Source organism: Anser brachyrhynchus, assembly GCF_964034855.1.
Source record: "Anser brachyrhynchus genome assembly, chromosome: Z".
NCBI lineage: Eukaryota > Metazoa > Chordata > Aves > Anseriformes > Anatidae > Anser > Anser brachyrhynchus.
Window position 1 is genome coordinate 62,570,073 of NC_137697.1, and position 13,813 is coordinate 62,583,885.

General features: G+C 34.1%; 1 long non-coding RNA gene across 1 annotated transcript; it reads left to right on the forward strand.

Moving 5' to 3' along the window:
• The first annotated feature begins 5,745 nt into the window (after positions 1 to 5,745).
• LOC308185504 lies at positions 5,746 to 13,139 on the forward strand. The gene is made up of 3 exons (XR_013943425.1): positions 5,746 to 6,173; positions 6,254 to 6,463; positions 11,462 to 13,139. It is a non-coding gene; the product is annotated as an uncharacterized lncRNA (long non-coding RNA).
• The last annotated feature ends 674 nt before the right edge of the window (positions 13,140 to 13,813 follow it).

Here is a 13,813-nt window from a genome sequence, read left to right on the forward strand (position 1 = left end):
GAGGAGAGGAACTATGCTGGACAGCATTCTCACCAAAAAGGAGGGGCTGTTGGGAATGTGAAAGTCAAAGGGAACCTTGGCCACAGTGACCATGAAATGTTGGAGTTTAAGATCCTTAGGGCAGCAAGTAGGGCACATAGCAAGCTCACAGCCCTGGACTTCAGGAGAACAGAGCTTGGCCTTTCCAAGGATCTGCTTGTTAGAGTACCGTGGGTTAAAGGCCCTGGAGAGAAGAGGGGCCCAGGAAAGCTGGTTAATTCTGAAAGACCACCTCCTTCAAGAGCATTCCAACAAAGAAGTCAGACAAAAATGCTACGAGTCCTGCATAGATGAACAATGTAGCTCCTGGAAAAACTCAAATACAAAATGAAGCCTGCAGAAGGTGGAAGCAAGGACAGATAACCTGGGAAGAATACAGAGACATTGTCTGAGCAGCCAGTGATCAAGTTAGGAAAGCTAAAGCCCAGATGGAGTTGAATCTGGCCAGGCATGTCAAGGGCAACAAGAAGGACTTCTACGAGAACATCAATGGTAAAAGGAAGACTAAGAAAAAGTTGGGCCCTCTATTGAATGAAATAGAAGATTTGATTAACTGGAACAATGAAAATGCTGAAGTACTGAATACCTTCTTTGCCTCAGTCTTTAACAAGATGACTGTCCTTCTGTAATCCCAGGTCCCAGAGATCAGGCTGAACAGCTGGGGCAAGGAAGACGTACAATTATTGGAAAAGGATTAGGTCAGGGAATGCTTACGCAAACTGCACATTCATAAGTAGTACATGGCCCTGAAGGGATATACTCATTTGTGCTGAAGGAGCACTATAATCTTTGCTCAATCATGGCAACTGGGAGAAGTGCCTAAAAACTGGAGGAAAGCAAATGTTACTCCTGTTTTCAAGAAGGGCAAGAAGTTAATTGGAGACAGTTAATTGCAGGCCAGTTAGCCCAACATCAATCCAGGTACATGAAAGAGAAGAAAATCATCAGGAATAGTCCACATGGATTTGCCAAGGGAAAGTCATGCCTGACCAACCTGATGAGCTTCTATGATGAAATGACCATCCTATGATGTGTCTGCCTACACTTCAGTAAGACCTTTGACAGTGTTCCTCATAAAATCCTCATAGAGAAGCTGTTGAAGTTTGGGCTGGATGGGCAGAGAGTGTGGTGAATGCAACAGAAGATATAAGATCCTTTTTTTTTTTTTTTTTTTTTTTTCCTATTGCTGGATTCATTAACTGTATTAAAAACAAAGATGAATGTTAGGAAAAAATAATATAATTAATGACAGGAAACTATGAAAGTACAAAAGATTAATTTATATACATGTCTATGATGTTCCTAAAATGTTGAATGTTTGCTACATTATTCAACAGAGATAATCCCCATTATTGATTCTTCTCCTTCTCCTTCTCCTTCTCCTTCTCCTTCTCCTTCTCCTTCTCCTTCTCCTTCTCCTTCTCCTTCTCCTTCTCCTTCTCCTTCTCCTTCTCCTTCTCCTTCTCCTTCTCCTTCTCCTTCTCCTTCTCCTTCTCCTTCTCCTTCTCTTCTCCTTCTCCTTCTCCTTCTCCTTCTCCTTCTCCTTCTCCTTCTCCTTCTCCTTCTCCTTCTCCTTCTCCTTCTCCTTCTCCTTCTCCTTCTCCTTCTCCTTCTCCTTCTCCTTCTCCTTCTCCTTCTCCTTCTCCTTCTCCTTCTCCTTCTCCTTCTCCTCCTCCTCCTCCTCCTTATCCATCTTCATCTTCATCTTCATCTTCATCTTCATCTTCATCTTCATCTTCATCTTCATCTTCATCTTCATCTTCATCTTCATCTTCATCTTCATCTTCATCTTCATCTTCATCTTCATCTTCATCATCTTCATCATCTTCATCTTCATCTTCATCTTCATCTTCATCTTCATCTTCATATCTTCATCTTCATCTTCATCTTCATCTTCTTCTATTTTATTATTATATTAATATCAAACACTCCCTGAAACTTAATGTGAGAGACTTGTCACTTAACTTGTCACTTAACTATAAGTTAGACACTTTGCCTATGCTATCCAGTCTTACTCTGCATGCCATGAACAGAAGCCAATGCTTATAGAAAGCTGGTTAGTCTATCTGTCTTTGTCAGTTATGTTATAGTGGGTGATATTGCCTTCTAAATATATTTACTACAAAGGAAGATTATGTAAGTGTCTTAGTCTAAATGGCTGGTTTGAAAAGACTAGCTGGACTGACTCTCAATTTAACTGCAATTTTTGGTTTAGATTTTAAGTTTGATTTTCTTTTCATATTGATTTATGGACTGCTGGGAATAAAAAAATAGGAAAAGACTTCTGCAATAGACTGGCCTCATAAATATACATTAATCAGGCAGAAATGAATCATCTCTCTCGTCTATAAAAAAAAAAACAAAATGAAGATGTTGATGGCTTAGAAGTACATTGAGCTTTTCCTGTCCAGGGCTAGCAGTATAAATTTGTTATGTGGGATCTCTCAATAAGAAAACTTTTTTTTTTTTTTTTTTTTTTTTTTTTTTTGGAACTGGTCGTGTATTAAATTTAAAAACAGACTGAGGGGGAGAATTTGTCAGGGAAAAAAATAGTACCTAGCAGCAATCTGGTTTGAATTGACTGAATTTGGTGGCAAAAAGTCTACTGACTTCTGTCAAAGGCAAGTTTTCCTCTTCAGTTTATAAGTAAGGTAAAAAGTACTTTTTTCTAATTAAAGGGTGAATGATGGAAAAAGTACAACACCCCGATGTTTGTAAAACTTTTGACCACTGTGTAGCTATACATTTTGATAATTGTGTAAATAACTTGTTTAACTATGGAGCTAAGAAATACAGAGTTTCCACCCTTTACTCCCCTGCACAGGCATCATGTTAGAAATATAGGCAAAGAAAGAACAGTGAGGAGAGTACGTCCATGAGTAAACACATCCACAGAAAAGAGAAAAATAATGTCTTATACACAGCAAATGAATGAAATGATAATTGCATGTATTTTCTGAGTCACTTTGAAGTGTAATTTGCCAGAGAAAGTATAAAATGATACTTTTTGTCAAATTCATAGGAAAAAAAAATATTCATATGATGTTCTGCATGGTGTATTTTTTTCCTTCACATAAAAGCAAATTCATTAAATCCTGCTGATTTTAATAAAATGGAACAAGCAGGAAATAAAGTTAAAATATACCATACTGCTTGTTATAAATTTTCTGAATATTTGTTCCAGGGAAATAAAGTTACCCAGCTTCCCTTCCTTGCAAGGATGGATAAGTTTACTTTTGAGGATTTTGTGAAGGGGGCTGCTAAATGCTAAGGGAGTGATAATATAAGTTGAAAAGGAAAATAAAACTCTAAAAGCAAGTGTAATATCTTAATCACTGGCTAATTATAATTTATTTCTATGATTAATTATAAGCAACACTATTAGGACTTAAAAGCTTGGTCATTTATTCATTTATTTGGTAAAGAAACATAGATATGAGAATTTTCAGATAGTAATTTACTGGCTATTTCTATTTTCAAAATTTATTTTCTCACTTATGTAGTAATTTTTTTGCAACTCTCAAAGTTTATTAAATATCTCTAGTAAGCTCTGTTGAGGATTGTTTCTAAGTGATTTTAAACTTTCTTTTGAACAGTAATGTTAGGGATATATATAAGATACGATTTGTTCTATATAATGTAAATGTCTTGAAACAGTTAGCTCTTTTGAGAAATCTCATCACTTACATCACACAAGTACAGTGTTACTGCTGTTTAAGTAAACCAGGGTTTTTTTTTTGCTCTGATTTTTTATTTTTTTTCCAGAATTAGATTCATGAAAATTTTAGTACTGTACTAATTAATATTCCTAGTTATATGGTAGTATAAAGATATACATAGAAACATCTGAATGGAGCCAGTGTAGTTGTTCATAAGGTCTTTTCTGCTATTAAACATTAAAGAAATTAAAAAAAAAGCAACATGTAGCTACTTGTAGGGCAAATTTATTATTATTGTTATTGTTGTTATTGTTATTATTAATTATATATACATATGTAATGCTTCAAGTACTAATAAGTATCACGTTCAATTCAGAGGTCATCTTCTTTGAACATCTGGATACAGACTGAGACTCAAATTCATTAAATTATTTTGTGGCTATCCAGTTACAGGCCTTGTTGAAATTTGTAGCGGGGTGTGCTGTAACTTAACTCAGCTTCGTATCTGCTCATTATTTAATGGCAATTTTGGAGCTGTCCCTGAGGCAGTACAATTGCTGACCAAAGTAAAACATGAAATAAACTGAAAGGAAATTAAACTCTTTTATATAAAACTCCAGAATCATGTGCAGAGCTCAGAATCACTGTGGGGAATTTCCCATGAGGCAAATGTCTTCCCCAGTTGATGAAACCAGTTTCGACTACTGAAAGATGAAGAAAAAAAGGTTTACTAAGAACAAAAAAAAAAAGTTAAATAAAGGGCTTAGTAAAGTTATCTGGTTTAAAATATGCACAAATATTTTAAAGCAGAAAGGGGTGTTTTACTCTAACATGAAAAACAGTAGAAAGTTTTTCTAAAATTCTTCTAGTCTTTTAAATTATTGATATTTTAATGCATTAAAAAGTCAAAGGTATTTATGGCTGCTGGATTCTCCCAGAAAAACTCTCTGGAGAATTGAGAGACATGTTGAAGTACAGTAAGAGTAAGCTTTCTGCTTAAAAATCAATGGCAAGTTAGACTTAATAACTGTAATAAAAATAAGAAAAAATGTTCTGCAGGCAGCAAAACAAAAAAAAACAGTTTTTGCTACAGAACTGTTTTCTTCATTTTTTTTTCCTTACTCCAGAAATCAATAAATGCCTTCTTATTTACAACCCATCTCATTAAAAAATATTCATCTCCATCTTTTATCAACTTGCTGCAAATCCACCTATTCATGTACTTTTTAGGACTTTGCTGTGGTTGCTGGGGGGTGTCTAATGTCACATTTTCCTTCTCAACAGTTATCCACAGTGTGGATAACTATCTATAGACCTATTGGGCCCAGCTGGAGGGCAGATACTGCAGATATTATGGGTGACTGGGGACATCTGTTTTGTCTAGTCCTTGATGCTACATTTCCTGATTTTGAAGGCCTTCAGGGGATTCATTGGATTAAAGAGATGCAGACAAAAAAGAATTATGTGCTTTCTCCTTCCCAGTTTCTGTGTATACAGGGGTACCCGAGATAGATATTTCTTACAGTCTTAAGATTGTCATGAATTTCCCATGGTGTCTTTCCAAAGACACCAAGAAATAGCAGTCTCTGGAAAGCTGTTAATAGTACTGATATGAGCCTTCCCACAGCCTTTGCAAGTGCTTCACTTCTTGGGCCATTTGATGTTTCTTTTAGAGAGAGCCAAAAACTACAGTTGTGGCTATAGAACTAAATTTTATAGTGCTTTCTTTTAAAAATATGGTGTTTTATAGTACTGGTCATTCCCTAATAAGGAAGGAAAATGCTGTAGCTCATTAGAGTTAATATCTTCTTTTATACCCAAATTACGAAGCACAAACTACTCAGGAATTTCACTTCCGCAGTGCAACTGTTTCCTGTTCTATGCGGTGTTTATCCAGGTGTATTGTATGACTGTTGATAAATGAAGTAATTTGAAACTGGCTTGGTTAGGAGTAAAGCAGCTTCATAAAAATTAAGAAAAAATAAATGTGAGACCATAATATACATATTTTTTCTTCCACACGTGTGTTCTGGGGACTGTACTGATGATCAAATGGACCCTTGGTGAAGTCACTCTTTGAACTGTGCAAGAGAAGTAGCCTTGACTCATTTTTTTTCCCTGAGGCAAGCAGTGAAAAATGAATGTTATCTTTGTCCATTAATAACATTCCCTCTGAACCATAAATATTTTGATCTCTGGAAATTAAGCCATTAGAGACCCAGGATACCTGAATAGCATGTCTTGCTTCAAATATGCAAGGAAGTATAGCACTGGGTTTTATTGGAGGTTGATCATAGAATCACAGAATTGTAGAATGGCTTGAGTTGGAAGGGACCTTAAAGACCATTTAATTCCAACCCCCTTGCCAAGGGACACTTTCCACTATATTAGGGTTGCTCAAAGCTCCATTCAGCCTGACCTTGAATACTTTCAGGGATCCACAACTTCTCTGGACAAGCCTCACCCTTACTCAGGGTAAAAAATTTCATCCTTATATCTAATCTAAATCTACCCTCTTTTAGTTTAAAGCTACTACCCCTTGTCCTGGCAAAAAGTCTCTTCCTATCTTTCCTGTAGGCTCCCTTTATTTACTGAAGGATTGCTGAAGGTGTCCCAGAGCCTTCTCTTCTCCAGGCTATGCAAGGTCTCCCGGAGCCTTCTCTTCTCCAGGCTAAGCATCCCCATCTCTCTCAGCCTTTCTGTGTAGGAGACGTGTTCCAGCCCTGTGGTCGTTTTCATGATCCTCCTCTGGACCTGCTTTATAGGTACATTTCTCTCTTGTGCTTGGCAGTCTTATAATATTTTATTTGAATACCCAAAAAGGGATTGTGAAGTTCCATTCACTTCACTTAAAACAAACAAACAAATAAAAAAAAAATCCCTAAATGGCCTTTCCTTGGACAAGGGCATCTTAATTTGACACATTATTTCTTTCTCTTATACTTGGTCCATCACAGAATCCTAGTGTAAAAAGTGCCAGATGGGTCTATTACTCATTTAATTTTGTGGTGGAGAATATTGTTCTTGGAACCAAATATTACTTATAAATTAAAAAAATGTTTCTTCCAACATCTGTGAGAATTAGAAATGCCTCATTAACTCTCCCTGTGTGATGCAATCTGGTAATTCAGGATTTTCAGTAGTTCAACAGCTATATTTTAATGTAATTGAATTGCAATAAATAAAATTTTACGGTCATAACTCCTAGTTTAAGAAACAGACCAATACAAAATGTAGTAAGATATATTCATATATGCTTGATCTATGAATGTTTTTTCACTTCTCAGAACATCCCATTTTCAGAATTGCACTTAGTCATTCTTTTCACTGGAAGTATATGCCTATGAAAACTTATGCAAGAGCACAGTAGAAATTTTCAAAGGGTATTGCTGAAGAATTAGATTTCATAAAGCCAATAACATCTAGAAAGAGTTGCAAGAACTTTTACAGTGATCTCAGTAGATCATGACAAAAGCTCGAATCAGATAACAGTGTTATTAAGAGTTTATTATCCATAGTAAGTGTGTAATCTAAGCAGAAAATGTATTGACTAAAGTGATTCTATCCTTTTAAAACTTATTATTGCTGAAGTTGTAGCGTGCTTAACAGGACTTCTTTCACTGTTCTCATCTCTGATGGCAGGAGTGAATTTGCAGTCAAGATTTATTGTGCATTATGACACCATATATTTCTGGTCTGTTGGAGTTATTTCATGATGTTAAAGACTGTTAGCTCATATTGCGGAAAACAAATTCTAAAAATGCAGGTATCGTAAGAGCTGAATTAAAATTGAACTTTTCTATGTTACTCCTGTTTGTCTAAGGAAAATACTGTGATGTACTCTAACATAGGCAGACTTGTCCGTGACCGTACATGCAGCTATCTACTAATAAAATACATATTAAAATGCATTGCTGTTACTTAGAAGTTTATGTTGGAGTAAATAAATGCTTGCATTTTTCATGCCAACTACTCGCTTTAGTCAACAGTGATAGTATAGTACTACTCTTTAAGAAGGTAAAGATTTTTTTTTTTTTTATCTCTAAATACTAGTTATGGCTTTATGGAAAATTTTCAAATTTTCCTTTGCAGCTGTGTCTCAGAGCAGGGGTTTATTTTTCAAAGAACTCTCTAGCTACATAAATAGTTTCTATCATATATTGTTATTTTAAAGATATATATACTTATATCTAGTACTTAAGTACCAAGGAGTGTCAGACTTAGACTATCTTAAGAAATCGCATATAAAATGTTTATTGAGACTTTAGATTAGTCAGATTAGTTCATCTAGTTTTTAGAAACAAAGAATCACTTTCTCACCAAAGTGATTCTTTCCTATATATTGTGATTTAAGGTTAGAGGGAAAAAATAGGTGTGTTGTCCCAGACTACACAAAGCAGCAGGGCCCTACCCCAACCGCTCGTTGTCTTCAGGCTACAAAGAGGGCTTGTGGCTGGTATAAGCTAAAAAAATGTAGATTGGACAGATATAAGGACACAAGGAAAATGAAAGAAGGAAGAGCTGCTATTCTCCTTAACAACATTTTCTTTTCATTGCATAAGGAGAAAAAATGCTTGTCTGTACCAAGGGGAAAGAATATTGTCAGAATTACTTTGATTAGAAAATAAACATTCACAGGAGATTCATGTCTTTTTTTTTTTTTTTTTGGTAAGAAACTACAGAAAGAGAATAAATATGAAATAAATAAGTACATTTTACTAAAGAGCGCAAAAACTATTTTATGATTGCATGTCTTTTTCTTTATACATCCCAGATCTCTTATTCCAGAATTAATATATCTTCTATATAAATGTTATATGTTATATATTAAAGTATATGTATATACTTTATATTTATATATTATATATATACATTATATTAAATACATTATATATAAAAGTATATTTGTATACATTATATGTTAAAGTATACATATGCATTTTTAAGTAGTTTTGTTTTACCCAGATGTATGTATTTTTTCTGGATGTTAATCAAGTTTTTGCAAACATCTCAATGGGAGAAAATTTTTTGAAAAAAAAGGTATTCAGGAATGTGAAATATAAAATCTTATGTAAAACTATGTTTAATTGTTATTGAAAAGGAAAAAAAAAGGCAAAAAAAACCCACTCTATCTTATGCCCCTGAAAACATGTGAAACAACATGCAGGAAGGGGAGAATAACTGTATTATTATATTTTGCATAATATCCCAAACATAATATCCCAATTACAGTAATGTTTATCCAACGTGCTTTCTCTCTAACAGCACATTTTCTTCTGAAAGAAATTTTCTGTGTTGCCACCTGAAAAAGATGCAATCACCTAAAGATTCTTTGGTCCTGTAACTACATATTTACCTCTTCTGTGGCATCTTGTAGTGTAAATGCTGGTAATTACATACAATTAGAAAACATTAAAATGTTATGACTCAGAAAAATAATGAAACCTGATTACATTTTATATAAGGCATAAAATCTCAGAACTACATTTTACACTTCAAATTGGTTTCTAACTTGATCAACAAGGAAATGGTAATGTTTAGAATGTTTAACAGAGTATTTGTTTTCCTAAGAGTATTTTAATTTCCTGAGACTGATTATTAAAAACAAAACTTCCTTTATCAAACAGAAAGTTGAATTTTATTTTTATTACTTTAATTTACTTTTTAATAAGTTTTATGGCTCACCCTTTTGTGGTAATAAATGTCAAATGGACTGTATTAAGGTGAAGGATGAATATTAGAAAACAGACTTAATAAATTAAAATATAATGGATTCTTTTTTTTTTTTAAGATTTACCCTCTAATAGCATTTTTTAAACTTAAAGATCTTTTCCACTTTTATTAACTCAACCATCAAGAAGATATAATAAAGCTTTTCCTCTTTATTACAGAATTAGCTTTTTCATATCATTGTTCTGGAATAAATGTTCATTTCAGTTACGGTCCAGTTCACAAAAATACTTGCTTTCTGCCAGCAGTTCACTCAAACATATGCAGTTTTATAGGAGAGCAGAGGGAGACATTAGACACAAATAGAAATGTGCAGTAAACACCATACCGGCAGTAGGGATTTTGTAGATGAAGAGAGAATGCATGGCTTACATAAAAACGTGAGATAATTTGAGAAGTAGATTTTGTAGAATAAGCGCACTTTTATTTATTTATTATTTATTTATTTATCTATATATCTATTTATTTTTTTTATTTTCCCAGAATACCAAAAAGTTACATTTGGAAAGGTTCAGTTTTAAAATTGCTTTATCACACAGCAATAATTCACACTAAAACACAGGTACTATGATTAGTGAGTCACCTGCCTAAAACTCAACTACTACTGCCAGACAAGTTTCTGTTCTAGGCTAATGACTGTTTCACTACATATCAGCTGTAAACGGACCCAATCACTTGCAATGCCATTATTTAAACCATGAAAACAAAAATATTTAATTATGTAAAATCATCTTCTAGGATTTTTATGATTACCTGTTGAAAACTGCACAAAGTATAATACTTCAATTTTAAGATTACATTTCTATAAAATGTTTTTGTTTATCTATCCTTCTGAATAATGAATATGTATAAATATGATCTAAGTAATATGAATATATGGGAAGAATACATAACTTTGCACACTGTTGACAGAGCCAGTTAATATTTTTATTTGCAGTGATTAATTTCCACTGGCATTTATACGTTTGTGTTTTCTCTAACTGGTATTCACACAACTCTACTGACAGTAAATTTCATGTACTGAAAGTGTGAGACTTGGAGACATTGAAGAAACAACCCACTATTGGTGGAAAAGGGAAAATGTTTGGGTACTAATTTTCCAAAAAGACTTTAAACCACATTTTCAAGTGATCTGCTTTTCAAGTGTGTGCAGACTTTCTAATGGGTAGATACCACTCACTGATGTAGAACCGAGTTCAGCATTCACTGCATGGTGATCAAGGGAAACATATAGACACACATTGTGACATGAGGATTTAAGAAATTCCTACCTGCATTTTATATATATATGGATATTACTATATATTATTATATAATATAATTTGGATATATTATTTGGATATATATATTTCTATCTATACCTATATATATATATATGTATATATATACACCAAATATATATATATCCAAATACATTAAATTCATGCATAGAATACATGCAATAACTTTAACTTCACATCTCAAAAATTTTCTTCCAGACTGTGAAAGCATACATATATGTTGTGTGAATACACAGTAAAACTCTGCCTGCAGCATGCTGTTGTGTGAATACACAGTAAAACTCCACCTGCAGCATGTTCCCATTTTCCTTCAACTATCTTCTCCATGAAACCTCAATATTGATCTGTTTTCACTTGATGGAGTCGTCGTCAGGATCACCATGCTGCCCACAGTAATAGTGTAACTAGTATTTTGCATCTGAGGACCCTTGCTTAGACAGTCTGAGCAAGTGCTCAATATGTCTGTGGTAAGACCCTGTCATTCAGTGGGTACTCTTCAATTGTCAAATAGTTCAAGGCTTTCTCTGCACTCCCTGCTCTTAATAGGTGGTCATCCTTTCCTGCAAACTGTCCCTAATTCTAGGCAGTGAAAAGGAGTTATTCTGTGATTTGTACAATGTAAAATTATAAAAGTAGGTTTCCAGAGAAATGAGTATTATTTATTTATGCATTTATTTCTTTATTGTGGGTAGATTCACAAGAATGATGGCTTGTGATCTTTTATTTTCATTTAATTTTAACTTACATTCACAGTATCCTTTCCATACGCATAAGTCACACTGTACTGGTGCAGATTGAGCAATTTCCAGGAACTTACATCTAAGAAGTAAGGTAGCATTTAAATCTTTCTTTGTTGAACATCTGTCTTTCCTATTTTACAATTAAAAACCTAAATAATCTATGAAGAATCTTACCCTTTTTCTTATGTCTACCAATCCTTACTAGTGCGCAAAGGTCATTAATAACTTAGAGTGTTCTCCATTGTTATGTGGCATTGATAATAATAAATAGATATCTCTTCAATTTGACAAAAATTCAAATGAATTGCAAACAATTCAGAATAGGTCATGCCTGCATTTTAAACAAAGTCTTAACAGGGAACAATTTGTCTTCATAAATGTTTTTAAATTGTCACTGCTCTGAAGTGCTCCCAAGGGCTAGGAGCTTTGTCTCTTGAATGTTCTAGCTAATCTAAAAACTGCAAAGGATTTTGTGTTATATAAAACTCCCTTATATTCCCTGTTAATAAAGTGAAAAACAATGGTGGATTTTAACAGCCAGACTAGGTTAAAAGGCATCCCTAAGATGTGATTATACAGCTTCAGTCTCCTTGGGTGTCAGTCTCCCTACAGCTGTTGGACTAGACTTGGTAACTAGTATATGCCTCTTGATCTGTTGGGTTAGACCAAAGAAGACCAAATCAGAGTGTGAGAGATACTTCTCTTGAATCAACAGACTGAGATTGTTGCATGGGGAACAGATATTGAAACAGAGCTTTTCTCTGTAACTAACAGAAAGTGAATGAGGAAAGATAATTTAGCAATTATTTATAAAAAGTTACATATACTTTTCCTGGAAAATCCCAGGAAAATGCACTGGTTTATATAAGCTAGTGAAGTACTGCAGTGCTCAGCAAACGAACTTCAAGATTTTTTTCAGGTTTTGGGTTCAATCCAACAAGGTGCTGATCTCTCAGGTGAAATGGATACCACTGGGAAAGACAGTCCATGCTTTTGAAGGTCACTCTTGTTTGGAGTGTTTGTTACATTGACCCACAGTTGTTTGCATAATCATAGAATGGCTTGGTTTGGAGATGATCTCAAGGATCATCTAGCTTGGAACCCCCTGCCATAGGCAGGGATGCCACCCACTAACCAGATCAGGTTGGTCAAGGCCCCATTCAACCTGACCTTGAACACTTTCAAGGATCATCCACAACTTCTCTGGGCAACTTATTCCAGTGCCTCACCACCCTCTGAGGGAAGAATTTCTTCCTAACATCTAGTTTAAATTTTAATTTAATAATTTTATTCTAATTTAAATCCATTCCCTCTTATCCTATAACTGTAAGAAGTTTCTCGCTATCATTTTTAATAAACCGCCCCCCTTTAAGTATTGAAAGGCTGCAAGAAGGTCTCCCTAGAGTATTTTCTTTTTCAGGCTGAACATCCCCAGCTCTCTTAGTCGTTCTTCATCAGAGAGGTGCTCCAGTCTTCTGATCATCTTTACAGCCTTCCTCTGGACCCTCTCAAAGTCTTTGGCTTAGTGGGCTATATTTATACTACAATAAATATTCACAAAAGCAGTGAATATTCAGAAATAGAAATTTTGCTTTAAAAACTATTTTTTTTTCCAATAATAAGATGAAAAACAGTCTTTTACACATGCATTGGAAATACTTACTCGGTCATTTCATTTCCACAGAAAGATATCTTCCCTTCAATTCTTATTATCCTTTAATGAACGTTTCACCTGAAATATGGTTTGTTTTCATTTTTAAATGTATTAAATTAAATGCTTCTAAATGTACATTTTAATTCATATCCATTGGCTTTTACACACAAATTTATTCAAATAGTTTGAAAAATATGACGTAGTGTTGTCACTTAGAAAGCTTAAACTATTTTACTCTTTGTTTACAGGTGAGGACTGCTTTGAGATGAATGAACTGGCTTGTAACTAGAAAATATTTGCTTTTCCTGAAACCATTCCAGGCTCTTCAGATATGGAGAAAAGTGTTTTGAAATAAAACCATGTTTGCATAAAACAGTCTGGGAATCTGCAACAACGATAAACAATAACAAAAACCTGTGACTTCCCATCAGTGTCTATGTACAATGGACTTTAGTACCTTAAGTTTAAGCAATCCCACAGGAAAATTTCATCAAATAATTACAAATATCCTAAAGATCTAATCACTGTTGATGTTTAGAACATCACATCAATAGAAAATCTATATCACTTGCAGTTTGAAACAATTTAGTGAAAAAATGTAACATAATGTGAAGAGAAACAAACCTTACATGTATGGCTTTCCCTTTTCTTTAGAAGAACTCCATATTTTATACACATTGATGTTTACACTTGTTGACTGCAGAAGACATG